Raw genomic sequence first — 27,702 nt, 5'->3', positions numbered from 1 at the left:
GTACTAAAGAGCAATTGGCCTGCAGCTGTTAGGCAGCACTGCAGACTGGAGGTGGAAGCCCTGAACCACAGGAGCAGCCGGATAAGCTTGAGGAGATGGTGGCTGGGTCATCTCCGATGAGCTGGTGGAAGGAGTCCAGCGACAGGACAGTGTAGCCTTACAGGAGCAACACCAAACACACAGTAAGTTTCAGTGGAGAGCAATTTTGTAACTCACAAGTGACCTAATGGGGAGGGGCATTGGATGCACTGTATGCATGCTAATGGGTTGCGTGGGGGCACAGTAACAGTTAAACACCAAATGCATGTAATGTCCACTGACTACTCCCCACATGCACAGACCACTTCACTACCTTCACACCACTACTTTCACTGTGTCAAATGTACCATCTAGCCACGTCTAACTTACAATCAGCAGCACATACCAGGCATGTTGTGGATGGGGGCATCAAGGCCTGGGAAAGGCCAGCCTTTACCACTGTGAAAGGGCACTAATTAATTGTACATAAAACAAATGGTGCTTAACTGTCATCACCATCTGTTCTGCCACACATTATGCTGCCACATGCCTAGGCAGGCACATCTGCAGCATACTGCAAGGGGGCCTGTTTTTAGGGGATGATTGCTGTTGTGCACGAAGGAACTACTTCCTGCATAACAGCAAGTACAAGTGCTGTGTTTGTTCCACTATATGTTAAACACATAGCAACACACATGAAAATGTAAAAAAACTAGAACCAACAATAACGTCACAGGCTCTCTTTTCACATACACGTCTTCTCTGGGGTGGAAGCAATGCATACAGCAATCCAGGACATACACATGTGTGAAGGCATCAGCAGTATGCTTGACTTTATCAAAGTTTACTTGTAAAGCTCCCAGCAACACGCATGAAATGCCACCCAGATGCAGTGTCAAGTGTCAAAGTTACACAAAAGTACCAGGCCGTAAAAAAGGCATGTAAGGCACCTACCGTGGCCTGGTAAATATGGGCTGGCATACTGCATCACTGGAGTGTCATGTAAACATAATACTCTGGTGGGGCACTGTCTGGGACATGTGGCCTAATGTGGACCATGTATGTTGAAATGGTACAGTGCAGTGCACAAATCCTGCTTGCTGTGCTGAGTTGCATCATTTGGAATGTGCAAGTATGCCTAGTCCTCACCAACATACATTGCTTCCCTGTAGTACCATTGTTGATGGGCCACAAATAGCAGCCCTCCAGGGCCTGGTTCTCCTCCCTTATGGGGGACCTGGCCTTTGGGGTCCCTGTGTGAGGCTTCCTACACTGTTCACAGCCGCCTGCATCCTTAGGGCGGCTGCTACAAGAAATCAGCACTTCGGTTGCAGTCACCAGCGTTCTTAAGGTGGCTGCCCTTGTAAGCGACCTCGGGGAATGCAGCGATCCTTCTGAGAAGCGTGCCCCAGGCCGCTCCTTCTGTCACCTCGGGCGACAGATCCCCCGGAAGCCTCCCCAGCCCCCACAGAGCGGGCCGGCCCCTCTTGTTCGGCGGCCTGGATGCAAGAAACAAAGGCATCAGATATGGATGTCAGTTTGTGGCGTGGGGCACCTTCGGTTGGCCTCCCACACCCCAGGGGCACCACCAGGAGCGCTCCTGCTCCTGTCTTCTCCATTCTCATGCTGCAGGGGCACTTCAAGGAGCGCGCTTTCGATGCACTCCGATTTCCAAAAACGCCCGGGGTCGCGGCGGGGATTACTCCTTCCAAGCACACGGCAGAATGCTCCTCACGCGCTCTGTCCCAACAAGGTGAGGAGCTCTCTCTCAAAGTGCTCAAAACAGGGCCAGAAAACAAGTGACATCACTCTGACTGGAGAAATAAACCAATGGAGCGCTCCTCAGGTGCTGAGCTCCAGCACAGGAGCAGGTGTGCAGCGCTGTCCTCGTGCTGGGAACTGAGTACTTGTAGGGGCAGGGGATACAGCACCCAGACTCTGGGGTCACAAAGGGAGTACAGGGTAGCAGGGCCAAGCAGCAGGCCAGCACAAAGGGGATTCAGACAGTGCAGTTACTCCAAGTGACCCAGCAGGTCACAGGTCAGCAAAGCAGCAGCAGTCCAAGACGGTTCCTGGTGAGTCCCTCCAGCAGCATTCTGTGTCGAGCTCCAGGTATGTTTTAGTCCATGGTGTTCCAAATTGTGGGGAAAAAATCCCTGTACTTATACTCAGTTTTGCAAAGGTTTACCAAAGAGGGGAGAGGAGGTTCCAACCAGTTACAACTGGTTCTGGGAGTTCCCTCTATCTCCCCCCATGACAGGCTCCAAACTTCAGTTGGGGGTAAATGAGCCCTTTGTGTAAGGCCAGGGAACAGCCTTTACAGATGCATGTGTGCCCCGCCTCCCCTTCTCTCAGCCTAGGAAGTCCATTCAAGATGCAGATGAACCTCTGTGACAGCTCCACCCTCTCTGTGAACAGGCTGTCTGAAAAGTATGCCCAAAGCCCAAATGTCACTCTGCCCAGATGTGTATTGAAGTGAAGCTGCAAAACACCAGAGTCATAAGCACAGAGAAATGCTCAGTTTCTAGAAGAGGCATTTCTGTAATGATAATAAAAACATCCACCTACACCAGTAAGCAGAATTTCTCACTACCATTAAAACCATACCAAACATGCCTACGCTACCCCTAATAAATCAGACAATACTCCCTAGACATAAGGCATGGCAATCCTATGAGAAGGCAGCACTCCCAGCAGTGAGAAACCAAATAGGCTAGTTGTCACTACCAGGACAGGCCATGAAAAAAGGCACATGTTCTGTATTCTACATACATAGCACCCTGCCCATAGGACTAGGTAGGGCCTACCTTAGGGTGACTTACACGTAGTAAACGGGGAGCTGTGGGCCTGCTTCCCATGCCACTGGATTCAAGCTAGCCTGGCTGATGAGGGGTGAAACCCCGAAGCCGGTCCCAGGATGCTTGTTTCCAGTCCAGGGAAGACCTGGCCTGGCAGTTCGGGCTGGACTGTTCCCATGGGGAACAGGGTCAAGACTGATTTGCATATGGCTGAGTCCAAACTGGAATGGCATGGGTAGCAAAAAAACAATGGATTAAACCCAGATCTGTGACTGGGGGTGAGTGTTTGCATTGTCAGCACTCTGTCCATCATTCTTTTGTGTTGTTAATGTCGTCCTAAGTGGGAAGGGTATGCCCAGACGTGGGTCCCGTGCTTCCCACGCCACTGGATTCAAGCTAGCCTGGCTGATGAGGGTTGAAACTCCTGAAACCGGTCTCAGGATGCTTGTTTTCAGTCCAGGGAAGACCTGGCCTGGCAGTTCAGGCTGGACTGTTCCTATGGGGAACAAGGTCAAGACTGATTTGCATTTGGCTGGGTACAAACTGGAATGGCATGAGCAGCAAAAAAATGATGGATTAAACCCAGATCTGTGACTGGGGGTGAGTGTTTGCATTGTCAGCCCTCCGTCCATCATTCTTTTGTGTTGTTAATGTTGCCCTAAGTGGGAAGGGTATGCCCAGACGTGGGTCCTGTGCTTCCCATGCCACTGGATTCAAGCTAGCCTGGCTGATGAGGGGTGAAACCCTGAAACTGGTCCCGGGGTGCTTGTTTCCAGTCCAGGGAAGACCTGGCCTGGCAGTTCGGGCTGGACTGTTCCCATGGGGAACAGGGTCAAGACTGATTTGCATATGGCTGGGCCCAAACTGGAATGGCATAGGCAGCAAAAAAACGATGGATTAAACCCAAATCTGTGACTAGGGGTGAGTGGTTGCATTGTCAACACTCCGTCCATCATTCTTTTGTGTTGTTAATGTAGCCCTAAGTGGGAAGGGTATGCCCAGACGTGGGTCCCGTGCTTCCCATGCCTCTGGATTCAAGTTAGCTTGGCTGATGAGGGGTGAAACCCTGAAATCGGTCCCAGGATGCTTGTTTCCGGTCCAGGAAAGACCTGGCCTGGCAGTTTGAGCTGGACTGTTCCCATGGGGAACAGGGCCAAGACTGATTTGCATATGGCTGGGTCCAAACTGGAATGGCATGGGCAGCAAAAAACCGATGGATTAAACCCAGATCTGTGACTGGGGGTGAGTGTTTGCATTGTCAGCACTCCGTCCATCATTCTTTTGTGTTATTAATGTCGCCCTAAGTGGGAAGGGTATGCCCAGACGTGGATCTCGTGCTTCCCATGCCACTGGATTCAAGCTAGCCTGGCTGATGAGAGTTGAAACCCCGAAACCAGTACCAGGATGCTTGTTTCCAGTCCAGGGAAGACCTGGCCTGGCAGTTCAGGCTGGACTGTTCCCATGAGGAACAGGGTCAAGACTGATTTGCATATGGCTGGGTCCAAACTGGAATGGTATGGGCAGCAAAAAAATGATGGATTAAACCCAGATCTGTGACTGGGGGTGAGTGTTTGCATTGTCAGCACTCCGTCCATCATTCTTTTGTGAAGTAAATTTAGATGCCAGGTCCCTGTGGCAGAAAACTGTGCACGAAGGCCCTGCCTAGCAGGCCTGAGACCAGTTTGAAAGGCTATTTCAGTGGGTGGCACATGCAGCGCTGCAGGCCCACTAGTAGCATTTAATTTACAGACCCTGGGTATAGGATATAACTGTACAAGGGACTCACAGGTAAAGTATATGTGCCAATTAGGTATAAGCCAATCACACTAACTTTAGAAGGGAGAGCACCTGCACTTTAGCACTGATCAGCAGTGATAAACTGCTCAGAGTCCTAGAGCCAACAGCAAGAGGTCAGAAAAAATAGGAGGAAGGAGGCAGAAAGTCTGGGGATGAACCTGCAAAAAGGTCCGGGTCCAACAAACACACATTGGAAGATGCAAAATATAGGACCACAACTATGTCAGTCATGTGTAGCACCACTGCAGTGGCACCCCTGAGGCAGTCTAGCTTCCTGGTACATTCACTTATCATCAAGTCTGGAAAGGTGTCAAGTCCCTATTCCACTCTTTATGTGTTGTAAGAGTAATGCAAGGGGGGGTAACTGTCACCATGCATCCTCTTTGTCACCTCTTTCTTTGTGTATTACCCTGCACCATCCATAGTAAGATGCACTTAACTTGTGTTTATGTGTCCATAGAAGGAGGTGCCCCTTCATGTACAACAACACTCAGCCCAACAATGCAGGCACCTTTCACCTATGCTGCATTGCCTCCTGCATTGTTGGGCTGAGTGCATCTATCACTCGTAAAACAGCCGGGCAGCTACAGTCTGTGGGACATGGAGTTTCTCTTTGGTTCTGTTTTTTCACATCATTCCAGTGTCTCAAAAACTATGGGGCATATTTATACTCTGTTTGCGCCGAATGTGCCTCAAAATTTTTGACGCACAATCGGCGCAAACCCTGCCCCATAGTTATACTTTGACGTCCGACCCCGCGGGCGTCAAAATTCCACCATGTGCGTCATTTTTTGGAAGGGGGAACCAGCCTCGTGGTAATTATACGCAAGGTAGGCGTTCCCTTCCAAAAAATAACTTTAAGGCCTGTGCCCCTTATTTATACTCTGACGTCATTTTGATGCACAGGAGGGGGCAGGCCTTAAAAAACGGCGCACAGCCTGAAGGGCGCCGTTTTTTAACGTCTGGGTCAGGGCAGGCGTTAAGGGACCTGTGGGCTCAGAAGGAGCCCAGAGGTGCCCTCCCCTGCCCCCAGAGACACCCCCTGCCCCCCTTGCCCACCCCAGGAGGACACCCAAGGATGGAGGGACCCATCCCAGGGAACTAAAGGTAAGTTTGGGTAAGTATTTTTTCCCAATTTTTTTTGTGGCATAGGGGGGCCTGATTTGGGCCCCCCTACATTCCACTATGCCCAATGACCATGCCCAGGGGACATAAGTCCCATGGGCATGGCCATTGGGCAAGGGGGCATGACTCCTGTCTTTGCTAAGCCCTGAGTCATGTCAATGGAGGTTGGGCGTAAAAAAAAATGGCGCAAATCCGGTTTGAGGCCTGAATTTTGCCTCAGACCTGACTTGCACCGTTTTTTGACGCACAACCCCCATTTTTCCATACGCCGGCGCTGCCTGGTGTAAGTAATTTGTTTTTACGCACACCAGTCCGCAGCGCCGGCTAACGTCATTCCATTAATAAGGCACCCGCATGGTGCGTTGGAATGGCGTTAGCCGGCGGTAACATTTTTGACGCACAACTGCGTTGGCGCAGTTGTGCATCAAAAAGTATAAATATGGGCCCATGTATGTTCCCACTTCACTCTCCCGCTGTTGACCAATCAGACCTAGGCACTATCAATGTGCCCCATCCCACATAATGGCAAGGCGATCATCTCCTGACTGTTGCACTTCTCTACTACCCATGTCTTATTACATATTCCCCGAACCTTGGAATCTGTTTGAGCATCCGATGAATTGGAATCTCTTCTTGGGTCTAACTCCTTTGCAATGTACTCACTCCACATTTCACAATAGCACATGTTAAGAAATGTACTTCACCCATGGTCTGTGTCACATCTGTGTCTAAGGTTGTAGAAAATTGCACTGAATGCATGTTGTGAAGCTAATACATTGAGGGGACTATGTTCAAAGAAATGGTGCAGTGCATTTCGACAAGTGAAGTTACTACACTACTACACTGAGGTGTGTCATTCCTAAACTGCTAGGTTGGGACGTATGGAAAAGAGCAATGTCAAAGTGTGTGCTCATTGTAGTGCAGTGTAATTTCCATAGCCTATTCCCAAAACAGACATCCAAACACCACGCTGCAATGTGTGGCATTGTTGCAGGTAATGGTTGTTTTTTTTGCAGGAATGTGTCCCTTTCAGACTGTTAACAGTCACTAATGTATACTTGCCCTCTTTATGTGTGTTGTAAAATTGTGTACATATAGCAAAAGCTAATCTGTGAAGCAATACTTGCATACATCCAACATGTCCAATGCAAACTCCCCCCTCCCCCCACCCCTGGACAGGTGTTAGTTCTTTCCTATCACCTTAGGTACACGTATCATTGGATTTGTGATGCAGTGTCAAACGCAATGGGTTTTGCAATGGTATGGCCATAGCAACACCTATTTTAATGCCCCTCTGCCGCATTACCATGCTGCAGGGAAGCCCAAAATTGGCATAGAGGCACCCAAAATGCCACAATGACAACTTGTACATTTGTGAAAGAAATCATTGCCACTGTATTGTCACACAAAATGATGGCATGGTGGCGTTAGTGCATTGTACATTAGCGACTCAGTACCTTCCTAAGGGATATAGGGGGTTATTCTAACTTTGGAGGAGGTGTTAATCCGTCCCAAAAGTGACGGAAAAGTGACGGATTTACCACCAGCCGTATTACGAGTCCATTATATCCTATGGAACTCGTAATACGGCTGGAGGTATATCCGTCACTTTACCGTCACTTTTGGGACGGATTAACACTCCTCCAAAGTTAGAATAACCCCCATGGTGTCTTTGTGTCTGGCACAATTCCACATATACTGACGGCAACATGATTAGGGTAACTGCGAACTATGACGAGACCCAAGTAATACTTGAAGCTTCCAAGCATGGCATGTGTCATGTAGCATGCCTGTATTGCAATACCAAGTACAACACATGGGACTGGCCCAAGCAAGTCTGGTTGAGCTTAGAACATCAATACAACAAAGACATGATGCATGTGTGAGAATGTAAGGGGCAGGCATGAGGGACTCTGTACCAAAACCTAGATTTAGGGAGAGTTCATTGACACATTTTCTATTGACACTGCAAGTAACATACCTTCATGACACAGTGATATGCATTGAGGTGACCTGTGTCAGGATATGTATCCATCCACAACCAGAGTGCCATGTACCTTGCAAAATTTGTCTTGATTAGCTAATGTAACACTATTGGCCACCGGACAGGAACTTCAGCATAGGAGATTCTATTGTTCCATATGCCGCACAATACTGTTGTCAATATCTCTGAGGATGACGTGTTGGCAATGTGGTGACTCACAATGCTGAGTAAGGGGTATGACGCCTCCATGGTGGTTGAGATGTGGGCATTTCTGAATTGTTGCACATTGCCCACTATACAGCATGAGGGAAGTAATCACATGGTGAAATATCTCACCATGAACAGAGTTGGCATGTGCTACTTGGGGCACACAGTGCACTCACATGTTTAGAAGACAACAGATTCACAAAGTCCATACACATGTCTGACCTTCAACTTCAAGCACATTTCACAACAGTCACCCCTGTTTTTGGAACTCAAATACCATGACACATATTTTCAAGGCCTTTTCTGTACATGTTGGCACCAGTGCATTTTTCACTTGGGAGTCACATCTTAAACATTTTGTACAAATCAGTATACATCCATGTATTACATATTAGGACTGCAATGACATACCTGCAATTGTTAAATGGCATCACAGATCACCAAAGCACATTTCACACCATACTTTCACCATATATTACGTATACATATTGACACTGGCAGATTTGGGGTCAGCAATCTTGGAGACCTCTCCGATGGTATAAGGAAGGGAACCACCTGCAAGAGTAAACATGTGACACTGCATTGTGAATGTGAATGAACAGCATGGACACATATTGAACATCACAGATTTAATGATTACTAAAAAAGGACAATTGAGATGTCTTTGTGACATACATTAATAGGCCAGATTTACATGTAAGCATCAGTGCAGTGACAATACATCCATGTCTCAGCCACATTTCCCACATGTTGCAAATGACTCATCAGTGCATCATTTCTAGATCATAGACAATTGTCATGTCACTCTGCACATACGTGACTCAAATGACACATTCAGGCATGATTTCCTTTACTCCTGCATCATTTCTATCATCACATGTACATGACTGCAACACACGACATCTGTCATTTCCTTAGTGTACAAGGACATATCTTCATGTGAATGTTTTTCTTTACAGCCATGACACAGTTCTGCCACCATTGCTGCACATCATACTTGTGTCAAAAAAACATTCATAAAATACCGGGGATCAGGTAAGATCATTTTACTGTAGTATGGTGCTTCACTGGCCTTTTCATGGATGCATACTTTTTCAATTACACAACACCCACTATTCTGCCCTGATGCTTCACTTTGTATATGTTGGCCTATGTCATACAGACATGAACTCGCATGTGCACAACAGGAGTCAACCAGAATGTTTTTGTACTCACCCACAGTTCCACCGACCTCAATGCCAAGGAAGTCCAGCAGATCACTCTCCCATGCATTTAGGTCTGCTCAGCAATGTTTTGGTTCCCAGACAGTCCTCTCCACTTTGAAAATCCTGTTCATATGGGAAAGGGCCTTGTCCCAATGCAGCTTTCTGGCCTCGATCCTGTACCCATTTATGGCTCTTCCACCCAGGGCCACCAGTTGGGGGAGGTAGTGCATGACTAACCTACCTTCTGAGCACCATAGTGATGGGCTCTTACATTCCCCTGCATCCTACCATCCTACAACACTCTAAACTCAACAAAAAAAAAAACCCTGACCTAACCCCAACTGACCCAACCACATAACTATCCCAATGATAAGCACCCCACAATACAATGATGAAACAGTACAAAACCAAATATCATACACCAAATGGATACAACAATCAGTACAGGGACACAACACACACAACACATCACTCCAACAGCACTCCAAATCTCTGCTCCAAGCAATACAACCTCCCTCCAAGACAGACAACAGGTCTGTGAGTTGAAAACGAAAGTGAAAGTAACTTTGCAGTTCTTGTTTTGCAGCATGGCAGACCCATTACCTCACTTCCTGTGCACATTTGGCACGTTTTCCGCAATGCATCTTCTTTTTATGCTACGCTCGATTGCGTTGCTTTTCTATGTCACACCAATATTAAAACATGGGAACCTTCATGTGTGTCGCATGGTATGCGTTATATTTTTGAGGCACAATGGATTTAAGAAACACACATTTAGACTACGCATCATTTTTGGTAGAAATGTGTGTAATTTTGTTTGAACATGTATGGTGTCATGTACACATCTCAACATTTCTCCAGGCATAAGGATTGTTGTCCTGCTTATGAATGTTTGTATGGCACTAATGCTCTCAACACGTGTCTAATGTATGTGTAATCAGTTTACAGGGGTAATGGTACATGCCTCACAAGAATAATTAAGTTCTAAGGCAACATTTTCGTTTATTCATATACATGAAAACTACAGATATTCTCATTCACTTTGCTCATATTGGAATATGAAATGTTGTCCTTTATTGAAACATCTCTCCTGTACCTAAGTGTGAAGAGGTGGTTTCCCCATACACCATACCCTATGATACATCTTTGCATTTGCCCATGTTGAAAGTTATGGTACACTCAATGCAGGAAGCAGCAAGGGGGTACTATAAGGTAGTAATTTGGGAAAATGTTCCTTACACATACCCTTTGACTCTGGACTTCCTCTCTATGTTTTATTTCACAGACTTACTTTTGGCAAACACTCTGCATGGCAGGGCTGCTGTCAGACAACAATGTCAGGCTACACATCAGTGCAGACTAAAGTGCAGTAACAGAAATGTTTGCTACACTCCCCTGCCCTATTATCTACTAGGGACATCACAGGTCAAATTGGTGTTAGCCTTGCCCCATCATCGACTAGGGGCTTACAGGTCAACTGGTGTCAGCATTGCCCTATCATGTACTAGGGACTTAAATGACACTGAGATAATTAGTTTTCATGCACTCCTTCTGTGCTTTAATACTTCATTTGTAAATATTGGGACAGGGACATGTGTGCAAACCTGGGGTACAAAGAGTGTCAGTTACAGCATGTCTCACTCATACCAGTTGGTGCTGGGGTAGCACATAGATGAACTTGCAGACAGCGTGAGTGTGATGTAAAGTATCTTACACAATGTGTAAGCTTGTGTGTGGGCTCACATAGCTACAAAGCTGAATTGTGTCCTGATTTTTTATATTTTGTAATGATTACCACACCTTGTGTACTGTAGGCTTCAGTTGTCACTCTGCTGCCACTGTTTGCAGATATTTTATTTGCTCCTCATCTTCCTCATCCTCGCTGTCCAGCCCTTCAGGCATGTCACAGTATTTGGTCCAAACAATACTTGCTACTATAATTTGATCCATCTACAGGACTTTACCTATTTGCTGTTACATTTTCATTGTATGCAGGATTAGTGACTGATTCTCACACATTTACAGACCTCAGCCGCAACACTTGTACAGTCTGTGAATGATGCTGACAAAGTGGCTGGGCCAGTTGAGTACAGGAGTTTTTCAACTGCCCTTCAAAATGTGTGTGTTTCACCTAAGTACTCCCACACAGCTGCAGCCAACATCCATTGTCAGATGCACAATGAGTGTGGGTTGCTTGTTATGCTATGAGTACAACATGCCTGTGTCAATATGTCTGTGTCCTAATTGCCACAGGCATATTTCCTACGTTTTGAGACATTGTGTGATATACATGCAACGTGACAACTGATTTGAGTGGGAAAGGGCTGTGTCCTATGTATTTCACTATTTGTCATACATGTGAGTGCCACTGTGGAGTTTGTTGGTTGTTTTCATCTGTGATAGTGCCAGTAAGACATTGATTTCTCACATAGCTCACAGTGACCCACTGATGCAGTCACTGCCTACTGCTGCCCTGCTTATGCCTAACATATGGATAATGTTCATCAACTGGATATTAATTTGGTCTGCTGTTACATTTCAATCTGACAGACTTGTGTGATATAAGTGAGCTATGTGATATCTATGTGCAACTGGCAATGCATACATTTCACTAGCAGATTCCTTCATCAGTGCATTGTGTGTGTGTGTGTGTGTGTGTGTTGGGACTTTTAGAGTGTGTGAATCCTTGTTTACCAACTGTTGTGGGCCAGTCATGGTTGAAGAGTTGTGGCTGATTTACTGTTGCATCCTAATGTTGAAAATACTCCAAAACAGTTGTGTGAATAAGTGATTTATTTACAACAATGGTGCACAGTGGCTAATTGCTTACAATGTTCATGAAAAAAAAAAGTGAACTATATTTCTGCGGTTCCCAGCAGCAGTATTAATCAGTCCTCACTTGTGTGGTGGGGCATCATTTTCCTAATTTTCCTTCCTTAAGTCCTCCACCTGTTCCTCCAAGGGGACATTGGTCCTGACACAAATGTTGTGCAATATGGCACACAGAAGTATTATTTTGCACACAAGTGGTGGTGAATACAACAGTTTGCCACTAGAGAAATCAAGGCCTCTAAAGCGGGCTTTGAGAATGCCAAATGTCCTCTCCACCACATTCCTGGTCTTTTTGTGTGCCTCATTGTATGCCTTATCTGGGTCAGTTTGTGGGTTGCCAATCGGGTTCATCACGCATAGCTGGATGCCATATCCTAGGTCCACTGCAATGGAAGAGAAGAGACAGTATTAGACTTGTACTTGTGTGTCTTTTTCACTCATCTGGCACAGTTTTGGTATGTGAATTAGGGAATCAGACTTTCAACTGGCACTCTGTGGTTCCTGTTTGCATACATGATTATAAATGTGTGGTTTGACACACCTTCCAGCCAAGTGTGCAGCCTCAGGGGCATGGTGATTGTGTTGTTTGAATGACATGACAGTTCACCAATGCAGGATGTGTGTGATGTTGACAAAGGTGGAAGTAATCTCTTGAAACATGTGACCTGCCAAAGAGCCATTTTGCGTGATTTTGATCCTTTTGTGTGAGTTCTATGCCATGAGATAGCTGTTGTGCCCTGTGTGTAGCCTGTGGACCACCCCGACCATGGTACTCCTCCTTTGCACAAATCACAATTTCCATATTTCCTGACACACTTGCATGTGTGTGTGGGCATCATGCAAGGTGTGGCATATTACCTTGGGATGTATTGGCATGTATGTGGATATTATGGTAGCCCTTGTGGCACAGGATGGGGCAGGAATTGTATTGCTGCACCACCCTATACCACTAGTACATACCAGCAGGGTGCCATGACTACTAGATATGGTGCATTGCTGTCCTCACCCACTGCGCTGACACTTACTCAGCTGCCAAGTTGCAACATAGACACCCTAGCACCTTGGTACTATGGTGCCTGCATTGCAGGGGTGATTGTTTATATGCATGAAGGTGTCCCTTTCTGCACATGACATGTCAGTGTTGATAATTTGATATTTCTATGTGTGCTGTAGACTGCTGCACACATTGGTAGACCAACAACAAGTAAAGTGTGGAGTATTTCTCCTTTTTGAACAACAGTGGTTGCACCCCTATTGTGTGCTTAATTTTTGATGCTGCCTCAGGTGTACATATTGTTGTATATGTGAGCCAATGCCAATATGCAATGTGTTATGTGGTGGCACACCCACATCATGACCCAATCTACGGCCCTTCCACACTTAGTGGTGCATGTGATAAGGCAGTACTGACAAAGCTGCGTTGAGCCACTGAACACCACCTTGTGAATGCACAGCAGGCATATGTATTGCTCATTGTTCCTCCATGTGTCCCTATCCATGTGTAGGGAGTGCTGTGTGTGTATTGTTTGCACCTTGTGTCTTGTGTGTTGTATATGTTACGTAATTGTTGTATGCTTACCTACGAGTGGGCCATTGCCATATGGTCCTTCCTGGAAGCATTGGTTGATGGTGAAATGCGGGAAGATGTAGGAATCATGCACACTTCCAGGATACTTGCCCAGCACATTGCTGAATAGTTCGCGATGGCTACAGTGGCCTGCACATTGATTAAATGTGTGTGCTTCCTTGCAATAAAAATGTTCTGTTTCCGCAGGAGGGTCAGGTAGCAAATGCATGCAGCCCATGGCACCAAGCACATACTGGAACCCAGCAACAGTATAAAATCCCTGTTTGGTCTCCTGCTGCAGTTTCTGGGTGTTGCGGAAGGTGATGTGGCAAGGAGTGAGGCCGATGATGGCATCCTACACAATTTGCAGTAAGGCTGAGAGAGAGAGCTGAGATAATCCACTAATTTCTGTCACAGTTGACTGGAAGGAGCCAGAAGCCAGCATGTGTAGCATAGCCAGGAGCTTGGTCATGGGTGGTATGTTGGTTGACCTATGCATCCTGGGTGTAATTGCTGGTGCAATGTGGTGGAGAAGCTGCACAATAGACTCTGGCTTTACCCAATAGTACCTTATGATGGTCTCCTTTCTTTGGCCATGGATGGATGTGCGTAGTCTATATACTCGCTCATTCCTCCTACCCTCTCTTTGTAGTTGGTGTAATGGTGATGGAGGATGTTGTGGTCTTGCGGGCAGTGCTTGGTGTTGTCGCTGTCTTCTTCTGAGTGAGCCTACCTGGAGCAATAACAGGGACATGTTGCCCTGTTGGTTGCCAACGTGCTTAATGTGTGTTCTCCTTATATTCCTGTGCCTGTGCGCTATTTTAATGCCTGGACTGACCAGGCGGTAAGATTTTGATGCTATTTGGTAATGGTGCAGTTTTTCCGATGCACACATGATTTTTCTGCAGGCTTGTAAATATGGGGTGACCGCCTAGTGTAATTTTTTTAGTAGGGAACGCCTGCCCTGCATGTCATTTTTATTAAACAGCACAGGGTTAGGCGGGGCTACTAAAAAATGGCACAATCTTCTGACAGGTCTACCACCACTTTGTATATATGGTGCTGATTATTTGCTGCCGTTTTGCCAAAAATTGTTGTGCAACAGTGGCACAAAATCTGTGTAAATCTGGGCCTTTAATTTAAAAATGCTGACTTTCATTGCAAATAATACACTTGTTAGGAGCCTGTCCTGCACACATTGCCTTTGGACCTTGTAATAATTATGCATCAAATTGTATGGCAGTGTTAAAAGATTAAGGCCTACATTAATACATTTTGCCGCCAAACTGCACAAACACAGTTTTGCAGCAAAAAGTATAGTGCTGGCCATTCCACAGGGCCAGCCGGGTGCTGTATTTGTGGAATAGCGCAAGCCAGCGCTAGGCTAGCGTCTTAGAAGAAGACGCTAGCCGGGTGGGGTGGCATTAGGGAAGGAGGGGGTTGTGAGCCAGAAAATTGTGACAGCTGGGTTTGAGACAAAAAAATGCCTCTAATCAGACTAGCGCTATTTCCTGGTACACAACCACCAAAAACATGACTCCTGTCTTAGAAAAGATAGGAGTCATGCCCACCACCCTAACGGCCAGCACAAGGGACAAGTGTCCCCTGGGCATGGCCATTGAACACTGTGCCATGCAGGGGGCCCCAAGTTGGGCCCGCAATGGCACTTTAATTTAAAAATAAAAAATACTTACCCTACTTGTAGGAAGCTGGGCTGGTTTATAGTGGGTACCTAAGGTATTTACACCTTATATTTCCAGTCCAGTTAGCCCTTATTAGTGAAATGTAGGTAGTGTTCTAGCAGCTTAAGCTGTCGAGAGGTAGCGGTAGCAAAGCAGCTTAGGCTGAACTAGGGGACATGCAAAGCTCCTGCAGTACCACTATAGTTACACAGGGGCATATTTATACTCCGTTTGCGCCGGATTTGCGTCGTTTTTTTTTTACGCCAATTCGACGCAAAACTAACTCCATATTTATACTCTGGTGTTAGACGCGTCTAGCGCCAAAGTCCATGGAGTTTGCGTCACTTTTTAGCGTGGACACCTACTTTGCGTTAATGATATGCAAGGTAGGCGTTCCCGTCTAAAAAATTGACTCCGAGGCATGTGCGCCGTATTTACACTCCCAGGCAAAAATCACAGCCGGGAGTGGGCGGGTCAAAAAAAATGACGTCCAGCCGATTTTGCGTCGTTTTTTAGCGCCTGGTCAGGACAGGCGTTAAGGGACCTGTGGGCTCGGAAGGAGCCCAGAGGTGCCCTCCCATGCCCCCAGGGACCCCCCCTGTCACCCTTGCCCTCCACAGGAGGACGCCTAAGGATGGAGGGACCCATCCCAGGGAACATAAGGTAAGTTCAGGTAAGTATTTTTTTTTGTTGTGGCATAGGGGGGCCTGATTTGTGCCCCCCTACATGCCACTATGCCAAATGACCATGAAGTCCCCTGGGCATGGCCATTGGGCAAGGGAGCATGACTCCTGTCTTTGCTAAGACAGGAGTCATTTCAATGGGGGTTGGGAGTTTAATTTTTTTTTGCCTCAGCCTGACTTGCCCCATTTTTTGGTGCCCAAGCTCCATATTCCCCTACGCCGGCGCTGCCTGGTGTACGTCATTTTTTTTCACGCACACCAGGCAGCTACGCCGGCTAACGCCGGCTAACGTCATTGAATAAATACGGCGCCCACATGGCGCTTCAGAATGGCGTTAGCCGGCGTTCGATTTTTTGACGCACAACTGCGTTGGCGCAGTTTTGCGTCAAAAAGTATAAATATGGCCCTAAGTGAGGCACGTTTATGTCGAAATCATCAGACTTTCAAAACAACAGTAAAATGCATGGGATTTTTTTTAATTAAGACTGCCTTCTTGAAACAACTGCTGCTTTGAGAACATTTTTACGCAAACGGTAATGATCATAAAAAGTTTTTCGATCATTGTCCAGGGCTGAGATTTTCTACTGTGTTCTTTTTATACATGTAGCATCGGATTCCTGAAGGAATAATGGTCAAAGGCACTTGTCCGCTGCACATCGGGAGTCAGGTTCGGACTACAGACACCAGCTCGGTAGAGATGAGATGTTCACCTTTTGAGAGTATCAACTAGTTGCTGATTGCCCAGGGAAGTTCAGTAGAGCATTGGAGTCTGCCTTGCATTCCGTTTTAGGATTATATGCAGTTTGTGATTAGCTTCAGGTAGAAACCTTTTTAGGTCTTGCCTAGGCATCTCATGGCAAACGCGAAACCTATTGGCTTTGCCGATGCTTGCTTTAAGATACTTATAAGGGTTCCCATTTGCTTTATTATGAATCCTTTAATATGCCTGCATCTGGACCTTGTGCAGTATAATATAACATTGTAGGATGCATTAGGATCCAGTGATGATTCCAATTGCAGGGTTGATCCTTCAATGGGTTCAACAACATCCGAAGAAGATCTGTAGGAGTCATTTTTGTTCTGAGATGATTATGGAAGCCAGCAATTTAACTTGTAATGATTAACATACATTTATTGTGACAATTCGGAGTCATGGGTGTCGGTGTTTTTTGTACATCAAAGCGTTCAACTGATAGATCATGGCTATGTTTGATTCTGTTCCAAGCGAGCACCATACATTTATCATAATATTTACCCAGAGACTAGAAAATCCTTCGAGGTAAATACACGCACACGAGGGTTTCAATTTACAAACCATACAGGTTTATTTAAATGTAAGCATCAGATATAGAAAGCAAAAGTAATTGGTTAGTCGCTTCAAAATAAGCAAATGCAAATACATGTAAATATTGTTGGCAGAGGAAATTAGCTAGAACCGAATACAATGTGGTAAAATGTGCAATTGGTAATGAGTGAGCATTTGGCATAAGGACTGCCATTTGAATAAGGAGAGAAGGTACATGAAAAATGCAAAGTTTAGAATATTAACAGGTAGACATAAAGATAGCCTTAAGGGAATCGGTGAAAAGCTCTCCCTCCTCTCCAAAATGATGAACCTTTATACACTTCTGGACAGGAAAACTGTACTATGGCGTGACAAAAGAAGCAACATACAATGTCCAATAGGTGGATAGAAAACACATCACATGGTAATAGTGACACTTGCCCTTAATCTAATAAATATGCTGCACTGTGCCTTACACAGAAAACAATACTACATTCAAAATATGCCTTCATTGTGGGTGAGGGAAATGGCCTTTCTTGCATAAAACCAAAGATTTGTTCTTCCAGGGAACATCAGAAAAAAGGCTCACATGTAATGTCTGCTGTCCATAGGTAGTGAGGGGGAGAGAAGTTCATGTTAAGCACATGCTTTAGAAATGTGAAAAATCTGAAATCAAAAGTAGGTCTAAAGCACCCCCTTCTGATGATGTCATCATCATAAATCTATAATCACAAAACCAAATTACAGTTTGTATGCTGCTTCTTTCTTGAAAACTCCAGTACACACAACTTATTAAACACATCAGCCACCTTGTCAAAAACCATGGGTGTTAGCAAGGGATTGACCACCCATGCGATCCCTCCCCTTGATGTAAAGTAATGCAAAGCTGCGCAGAAGGTTTTTTGTATTACTTTAAAGGCTACTTTCTGGTGCAAAAACAGTTTTGCACTGGAAAGTAAATAGTTTATCAACACATTTGTGCCACTTTTTGAGACTTTACATTGGTGCTAAATGTAGATAATTCTGCCACAGCATTTCTTGAGTGAGAGGACACGAAATGCCAGGTGTCCTCTGAATTAAAGAAGGCGTAGCAGTCTCCCCTCTCCACACCGGATGGCAAAACTCAGCAGGTGAGCTCCGATGTTTGCCATTAGGTGGCGAGTGAGAACAGGGCACTGGTATGCGATCCTGGCAGAATCAGAAACCCAGATACCTTAAGTGAACTGTGCCTCACCTGGATGCTGCTTGGGTAGCACGGAGAGCTTTCCTTCAATGCACTGAGAATTCTGCAATATGGTTTCATCAGTTCTATCTCATGTTCTCCTCGAGTTAGCATTGTGAACCTTTCTTTGACATTTATTCCAGGAGTTGTCTTATGTCCAATATTTTAACTTTCCATGCTACCATTCCTCATTTTCCTCCCCTGAATCCATTATGGTCCCAACCAGATTCGATGTTAACACTACCATCCCAATCCATAACGGGCACTTTTTTCCCTATGCCTTTTCTTTCTTTATCCTACCTAGTACTTCCTGTTTATCCCTAATTAGGGAACCTGAAGTAACATGCATTTTAAACACTCCTGTAATTTTTGGTTGGCGAATTTATCTCCCAGAACTACTGATTTTGTCCTTTTTTGATTTTTTCTGCATTTTTTCTACCATTCATTCTTGGATTTCCTGTTTACTCTTCATGGACCTAATCCCCATTCACTACCAATCAGGGCCCCTATTAAGCGCATTTTGGAAGTTTGCAAAATTTAAACAACAAAGATCTCTAAATAACCCACGAAGCCGAGAGTAGTAGCATTGTCCATAGATAAGGTTGCCATCTAACCATTCTTTTATGAGCATGACTAGTATATTAATGTCCTGGATTGTATAAATATCAGTAAAGTCGTAAAACAGGGTAGCATTTTCTTCAGATCAGCAGTTCAGCAGAGTGACAGTCCTATCAGCAGCACAGCAGTTCTTCTTTCTGACAAATAATTCAGAGGTCCAGAAGTGTACTTAAAAATAGGTGTCTGAGATCCAATAGTTATACCTGGTGCTCTCCCTCTGGAAGGTGGAAGAAGCTTCTAGAGGTCCCGCTTCCTTTGAAGTCCCCCTGCATCTTTCCTTCTCTGACCTGGCTCCAGACTAACTCTAGGGGCTATGCAGCCCTTTGTGTGGAGGCAGGACACAGCCTATTCAAGTGTAAGTAGGGCTGTGTCCAGGGCCGTTCTCTCATCTTGCCAGTGGTAGCCCATCCAGGCACACCTAAGCCCTCTAATTTAAGTGGCCGTTTAGGAGAAATACACAAAGCCCAATTTCCAGCTACATCCAGTCATGTGACCCACAATCAGGCTACCGGCACTGTAGGAGACTGGCCTGGCTTGTAGTGAGTACCTTGTGGCACTTACACCTTGTGCCAGGTCCAGTTATCCCTTGTTAGTAGATTAGAAGTGTTCTAGCAGCTTAGGCTGATAGAGGTAGCTATAGCAGAGCAGCTTAGGCTGAACTAGGAGACATGCAAAGCTCCTACTATACCACTTATATCACTTAGGACTATATCATAAGAAACACAACACTCAGAGTTACTAAAAATAAAGGTACTTTATTTTAGTGACAATATGCCAAAAGTATCTCAGAGGATATACTCCCTTAGGTGGTAAGTAATATACACAAAATATACACACAAACCAAAATCAGGTAAGTTAACAGTTAGAAAAGTAGTGCAAACACTGTAGAACACAATAGAATGCAATAGGAGACAATAGGCCTAGGGTCAACACAGACCATATGCTCCAAAAGTGGAATGCGAACCATAAATGGACCCCAGGTCTAGTGTAGTGTGTAGAGGGTTACTGGGAGTGTAAGAAAACACTAAGGGTGTCCAAGATACCCCAACCCAAGACCCTGAAAAGTAGGAGTAAAGTTACCCTACTACCCCAGAAAGACAGTAAAGTCAGGATAGGGGATTCTGCAAAGACAACAACTGACTGCAAAGCACTGTAGATGGATTCCTGAACCTGAGGACCTGTAAAGGAAAGGAGACCAAGTCCAAGAGTCACGGAAGTGTCCAGGGTGGGCAGCAGCCCACTAAACCCCGGATGAAGGTGCAAAATGGCAGTCTCTGGGTGGAAGAAGCTGAAGATTTTGCAACAACAGAAGATGCCAGGAACTTCTCTTTTGCACAGAAAATGACCTACGGCGTGCTGGAGGATGCAGAGTTGTTTTCACGCAGAAAGACAGCAAACAAGCCCTGCTAGCTGCAAAGGTTGTAGTTGAAGATAATGGGTGCGGCCTGGGCCCAGGAAGGACCAGGAGGTTGCCCCTTGGAGGAGGAGACAGAGGGGGCACTCAGCAATAAAGACAGCCCCTGCAGAAGCAGGAGGCAAATGCAAAAGTACTAGAACACGGGTTCAAGAAAACTGAGCACGGCAGTTGTCTCAACACTACAAAAGAGGGTCCACGAAGCCAGTGGTCAACTCAGCAAGTTGAGCAATGCAGGACGGAGTGGTGGGAACCTGGGCTGTGCTGTGCATGAAGGATTCCTTGCAAAACTGCAGAGAAGCCCTAGCAGCTACAGTTCACACAGTACATAGGATTACTGTCTGGCGTGGGGAGGCAAGGACTTACCTCCACCAAATTTGGACAGATGGACCACTGGACTGTCGGGGTCACTTGGATCCAGCTCCTGTATTCCAGGGACCACGTACGTCACGGTGAGAAGGGACCCAGAGGACCGGTGAAGCAGAAGTTTGGTGCCTGCGTTAGCAGGGGGAAGATTCCGTCGACCCACAGGAGATTTCTTCTTGGCTTCCAGTGCAGGGTGAAGGCAGACAGCCCCCAGAACATGCACCACCAGGAAAAAGTCAAGAGAGGTGGCAGGATGAGGCGCTACAATGTCGCTGTTAGTCTTCTTGCTACTTTGTTGCAGTTTTGCAGGCATCCTGGAGCAGTCAGCGGTCGATCCTTGGCAGAAGTAGAAGAGGGAGATGCAGAGAAACTCTGGTGAGCTCTTGCATTCATTATCTGAAGAGAAGACCACAAGAGAGACCCTAAATAGCCCTCAGAGGAGGATTGGCCACCTAGTCAGGTAAGCACCTATCAGGAGGGGTCTCTGATGTCACCTGCTGGCACTGGCCACTCAGAGGCCTCCATTGTGCCCTCACACCTCTGCATTCAAGATGGCAGAAGTCTGAGAAACACAGGAGGAGCTCTGGGCACCATCCCTGGGGTGGTGATGGACAGGAGAGTGGTCACTCCCCTTTCCTTTGTCCAGTTTCATGCTAGAGCAGGGGCTGTGGGATCCCTGAACCAGTGTAGACTGGCTTTTCCAAGGAGGGCACCATCTGTGCCCTTCAAAGCATTTCCAGAGGCTGGGGGAAGGCTACTCCTCCCCAGCTCTTAACACCTATTTCCAAAGGGAGAGGGTGTAACACCCTCTCTCAGAGGAAAACCTTTGTTCTGCTTTCCTGCGACTGGCCTGCCCAGACCCCAGGGGGGCAGAAGCCTGTCTGTGGGTTAGCAGCAGCGGTAGCTGCAGTGAAAACCCCTGACAGCTGGTTTGGCAGTACTCGGGGTCCATGCTGGAGCCCCGGGGATGCATGGGATTGGCACCCCAATACCAGATTTGGCATGGGGGTACAATTCCATGATCTTAGACATGTTACATGGCCATATTCAGAGTTACCATTGTGAAGATACATATAGATATTGACCTATATGTAGTGCACATGTGTAATGGTGTATCCTCACTCATAATGTCTGGGGAAATTGCCCTGAACTATGTGGGGGTGTCTTGGCTAGTGCCAGTGTGCCCTCACACTTAGTAACTTTGCACCTAACCTTCACCAAGTGAGGGTTAGACATATAAGTGACTTATAAGTTACTTAAGTGCAGTGTAAAATGGCTGTGAAATAACGTGTGCATTATTGCACGCAGGCTGCAGTGGCAGTCCTGTGTAAGGGTTTGTCTGAGCTCCCTATGGGTGGCAAAAGAAATGCTGCAGCCCATATGGATCTCCTGGAACCCCAATGCCCTGGGTACCTAGGTACCATATACTAGGGACTAATAAGGGGGGTCCAGTATGGCAATTGAAATTGGTAAATGAAGTCACTGGCCTACAGTGACAAATTTAAAAGCAGAGAGAGCATAAGCACTGAGGTTCTGCTTAGCAGAGCCTCAGTGACACAGTTAGGCACTACACATTAGGCAGACACATTAGGCCACAAACTATGAGCACTGGGGTCCTGGCTAGTAGGATCCCAGTGAGACAGGCAAAACACACTGACATATAGGTTTTTATCTATGAGCACTCGGGTCCTGGCTAGCAGGATCCCAGTGACACAGTAAAAATTCACTGACACACACTCACAAAGAGGCCAAAAGTGGGGGTAACCATGCTAGAAAGAGGCTACTTTCCTACACCCACCCCCTCCCCCCCAAATGAAGAACAATAAGGCTAAACTTGGCCAGTTGGGACTTTATTGTCTAAGTCGGGATAAGTGGAGAGTAGATCTTCAATATAGTGGTTAAGCCCTTTATCATCCACTATATGGTTACTTCCCTGTGGGGATGTAAACCACCCTGTTTGGAGATTTTTACCTAACCAACAGTGTAAGTGTAATTTCTCAGATGTCCTATGAGCATGTTTTAAAGTTGGGGAGTGGGATTGGTCCACTGGGCCTATGTCCAATGCAGGAAATGCTGGACAGGGATGCTGTCTCAATAAAGCCATAGCTGGGCAAAAACTTTGACCATATGGCTGTAAGAAAGAACAGGGTTGCTGTTTCTCTTGAGTTGGAGCAGGGCAGGGCTGCTGTCCTATAAGTTCCGCACTAGGACAGGGCTGCTGTCCTAAGTGTTTAGAGGCAGGGCTGCTGCACTAAGGTTTCTCTGGGATGACTGGAGGGATGCTCCATATTTACTAGAATGGTGCAATTTTGCATATCTGGTTTAGTAGTTCCACAGAGAGGTACTTTTACCTCTGGGAGTCCCGCTGTGGTAGCTGAGGGATCCTTTGGTACAGGTTCCACCCCAGGAGAGGTTTCTCCCACCACAGGAATGATATCCTTAGTGGTAGGGTGGGTAAGGGATACTTTGATACCCTTTTCACCTGTTGGTGGAGAGGGATCCTGAGATTTCAGGCCTTTTTCTCTCCTTTGCTTTTTCATTTAACCAGAAATGAAAGGAAGCAATTCCTCAGGGATACCCAGCATGGATGCATGGGTACTAAACTCTACCTTAGCCCAACCTGAGGCCTCTGGGTCATTTCCTAAGTGACAATCTACAGCTAAGCTAGGTGATAACACCACCTGCTTAGGGCCAGTAACTCCACCCCAACTAAGTTGAACTACAGCTAAGGGGAGAGACTGAGTGGAGTTATTGACATCAGTAACTTGGTACTTCTGTCCAAGGAGGTGTTGTGCAGGTGACACTAGGTTTTCAGTCACCAAAGTGATACTGGCACCTGTATCCCTATAGGCCTGGGCCTCAACACCATTTATTAAGATTGATTGTCTGTACCTATGCATGTTAAGGGGACAAGCAGCCAAGGTGGCAAGGCCAATACCACCAGGTGTGACAGTAACTGTCTTGGGACTGTCTACCCCAGTTTCTATTATGGTCCCAAAAGTTAATCCAACTACACCTTTAGTTTGACTATTGCCAGTAGTCCCACCACTATTACCACTACTGCTAGGGTCACTAGAGTCTGATGTCTTAGTGGTGGTTGGCTCAGGGGTTTTACCTGTGCAGGACGTATCCCCTGGCCAATGGCCTTTATTTCTACACACACAGCACCAAGGCTTTTTCTGATTGTGTGAAGAGTTTGAAGAAGATGAAGAAGTGTTATCCCCACCCCCAGAGGAGTATTTTGGACCTGAAGAAAGATCTCTGTGTTTACTTTTGTCCCCATGCTTGTCCTAAGATTTTTCAACATCTTTTTTCTTGCCATCCTTGTCAACCCCTGTATGAGCTTTTCTGCTCACCCTTGTTCTGACCCATTTGTCTGCCTTTTTTTCCCAATTCTTGGGGAGAGGTCACATCTGAGTACACTAGATACTGATGTAAAACGTCAGAGACACAATTATTTAAGATTTGCTATCTCAGAATCAAGTTATATAGGCTTTCATAATCAGTCACCTTACTGCCATGTAACCAACCTTCTAGAGCCTTCACAGAACAGTCCACAAATTCTGTCCAGTCCTGTGATGATTCCTTTCTGGTCTCTCTGAACTTAAGTCTGTACTGTTCAGTGGTTAAGCCCAGACCATCCAAGAGTTCATTTTTAAGAACGTGGTAATGATCTGCATCATCCTCTCTGACAATCAGAAGTCTGTCTCTACCTTTGCCAAAGAAAGATAACCAAAGGATAGCATCCCACTGTACATGAGGGACCCTCCGAACCTTACAGGCCCTCTCAAGTGCAGCAAACCACTTGTTGATGCCATCACCATCCTTTTAAGGAGGAACAACTTTTTGCAGATTCCTAGAATCAAATGAAGGTTCCCTAACATTCATATTTCTAAAACTGCTGCTACCACCATGGGGAACTAACCCCAAACCCTGCCTCTCTTTCTCCACAGCCAGGGATTCCCTGTCTAAAGCCAACTGCTGCTATATTAGCTTCAGTATGGCCTCCTCTAACCTCAGCTTTTTGAGTTCCCTATCTATGGACTGGTCCTCAGGATTAGAATTATGTGAAGACTCTGAAACAGAGGTAACATGAGAGTTTGCAGAGGCAGACCTATCTCTAACAGGGGCCACTCTAGTGACCTGGCCTCTGGGGCAATGAGGGGAGCCCTACTTGAGTGTGAACCCTTACCTCTACCAGTTATATTAGGGGGCTTGTTGCAGATATGTCTGTGGAAGGACCCTCCCCAGGATTGTCATCTTGCTCCTCTGAGCTTTCCTGGTTGGAGTTATCCTCTATCCTTTCCTTAGTGCTGATTCCCTGGTCATTCTGGAGGAGGAGATTTAAGAGGTACTCCTTATTGGTGTTCTTCCCAATCCCTAAATGTCTTTCAATGCAGAGCCCCTTCAAGCTTTTGTAGTTTAAATGCTCATAGGTAGTCTTGACAGCTGTAGGGGTGGCTTCTACAGAAGACATATTGAAAGAAAAAAATTTAGGAAAGTGAGTAAAACGTTAGTAGAATAACAGAGCTAACTTTTTAGAGAAAAGAAGAAAACTTTTCAGAACTTTGTAAAAAACTTTTGTAAAGTTGAAAGAACTTTTAAGAAAGTTTGAAAATTGTTTCTAGGTATATATTATATATGCTCTAAGTATTGGAGCAAGCTTTTCTTGTGAAAAGCACAGGTAACAAAATGGTAAAGCAATTGCAAGTACTGATCCCACTGCTGCACCACCAATGTAGGAGGCTAGCCTAGTTTGTAGTGGATACCTTGGGTACTTACACCTTATACTAGGTCCAGTTATCCCTTGTTAGTGAAGTAGTAGTGTTCTAGCAGCTTAGGCTGATAGAGGTAGCTCTAGCAGAGAAGCTTAGGCTGAACTAGGAGACATGCACAGCTCACTCAATACCACTTATAGTTGCACAGGTCTTATACACAAGTAAAGGCAACACTCAGTGTTGCCAAAAATAAAGGTATTTATTTGGGTGACACAGTACCAAAAATATCTTAGAGACAGTACTCCTTCTGGAGCTAAGTATTATACACAATATATACACTAGACACCAAAATTAGACAAGTAAATAGCCATAGAACAATGCAAACAGTAGGAAATCCTATAGAATGCAACAGTAGAAAATATGTCTAGGGGCAACACAAACCATATACTAACAAAGTGGAATGTGAATCACGAATTCCTCCCTAGACAAGTGTGGTGTGTGCAGAATCACTGAGAGAGTAAGAATACAGTAAAGGTAAGTAAACTACCCCACGCCAGAGCCCAGAAACGCAGGAGTAAAGTACTGCAAGTTTCCTTAGGACACACTACACCTCGTTTTGGGGATTTTGCAGCAGCCAACCAAGTCTGCAAAGAGCAAATGCTGGATTATTGGACCTGAAGACCTGCAAATGAAGGGGACCAAGTCCAGAAGTCGAAAGAAGTTCCAGGAAGGACAGGAGCCCTGCCAACCCAGAAGGGGCTGCAAAAGAAGAGTCCCCTGTTGGTCAAGACTGCAGAAATGCAGTCTACGTAGATGCCTGCAGGTTCCGGCATAATGCAAAAGATTTCCCACGGCGTGAAGATCGTTGCAGATGAGATTTCGTGTTGGAAGGTGCCATCAAGCCTTAGCTACGACAAAAGAGGTTTTTTGACAAAATGCAGCTAGATGGACCCAGGAGGGACCTGGGGTCCTCAACTCTGTGTCAGGAGGAAGAGGGGCCTCTCAGCACTTTAGAGAGCTCTCGGGATGCCAGCCAGCACCCCCACAAGCTGCAGGATCTGGGTTTAAAGGAGGTGCCATACTCAGTTGATGCAGCACAACAAAAGAAGGTCTCACGCCACCGGAGAACAACTAAGTGAGTTGCACGTTGCAGGGTGGAGTGCTGGGGACCTGGGCCAGACTCTGCATGAAGGAATTTTGCAAAGAGTGCACAGAGGCCTCAGGAGATGAAGAAGACACAGTACACAGGGGTACCGTCGTTCTCAGGGAAGGCAAGGTCATACCTCCTCCGAATTGCACCAGCAGGACCTCAGTCTATGTTGATGATGTCCACCCTCTGTGCCCTTAGGAGCCCCCTCATCATTGTGAGAGGAGTCCCAGAGTACTGGTCGTCATCTTAGAAGGTGCCTGCTTGGAGTAGGGGAGTGACTCTGTCACTCAAAGGGAGATTTCTTTGGTCCTTCTGGTGCAGGATGAAGCCAGGGAGCCCCCAAAGCGTGCACACCATGGAATATGTTGCAGTTGCTGACTTGGAGCTGAGGTTGCTGAATAAAATTTTCTCTTGTTGACACTTTGTTGCAGTCACAGCGTTTCTTGGAGCAGGCTGCGGTTGATCTGAGGTCAGAAGGGTCTGAAGTTGTTCCAGAGGACTCCTGAAGGAAACTTGCAAGCAGAATCTGAAGAGAACCCCCAGGAGTGACCCTAAATAGCCCTGAGAGGGGGATTAGCTACTTTGTCAGGTATGGATCAATCAGGAGGGGTCTCTGATGTCACCTGTTGGCACTGGCCACTCAGAGGCCTCCAGAGTGCCCCCACACCTTGCAAAGATAGATGGCTGAAGTCTGGGACACACTGGAGGAGCTCTGGGCATCAATCCCCTTTCCTTTGTCCAGTTTCCCTCCAGAGCAGGGGAGAAGGGGTCCCTGAACCGGTGTAGACTGGTTTATGCTAGGACGGCACCCTCTGTGCTCTTCAAAGCATTTCCAGAGGCTGGGGAGGCTACCCCTCCCCAGCCTGTAACACCTATTTCCAAAAGGGAGGGTGTAACACCCTGCTCTCAGAGGGAATGCTTTGTTCTGCCTTCCTGGGACTGGGCTGCCCAGACCCCAGGAGGGCAGAACCTGGTCTGTGAGGTGTCAGCAGCTGTAGCTGCAGTGCAAGCCTCAGAGAGCTGGTTTGGCA

Source organism: Pleurodeles waltl, chromosome 2_2 (genome assembly GCF_031143425.1).
Source record: "Pleurodeles waltl isolate 20211129_DDA chromosome 2_2, aPleWal1.hap1.20221129, whole genome shotgun sequence".
Lineage (NCBI taxonomy): Eukaryota > Metazoa > Chordata > Amphibia > Caudata > Salamandridae > Pleurodeles > Pleurodeles waltl.
Note: the sequence above shows the minus strand (reverse complement) of the source record.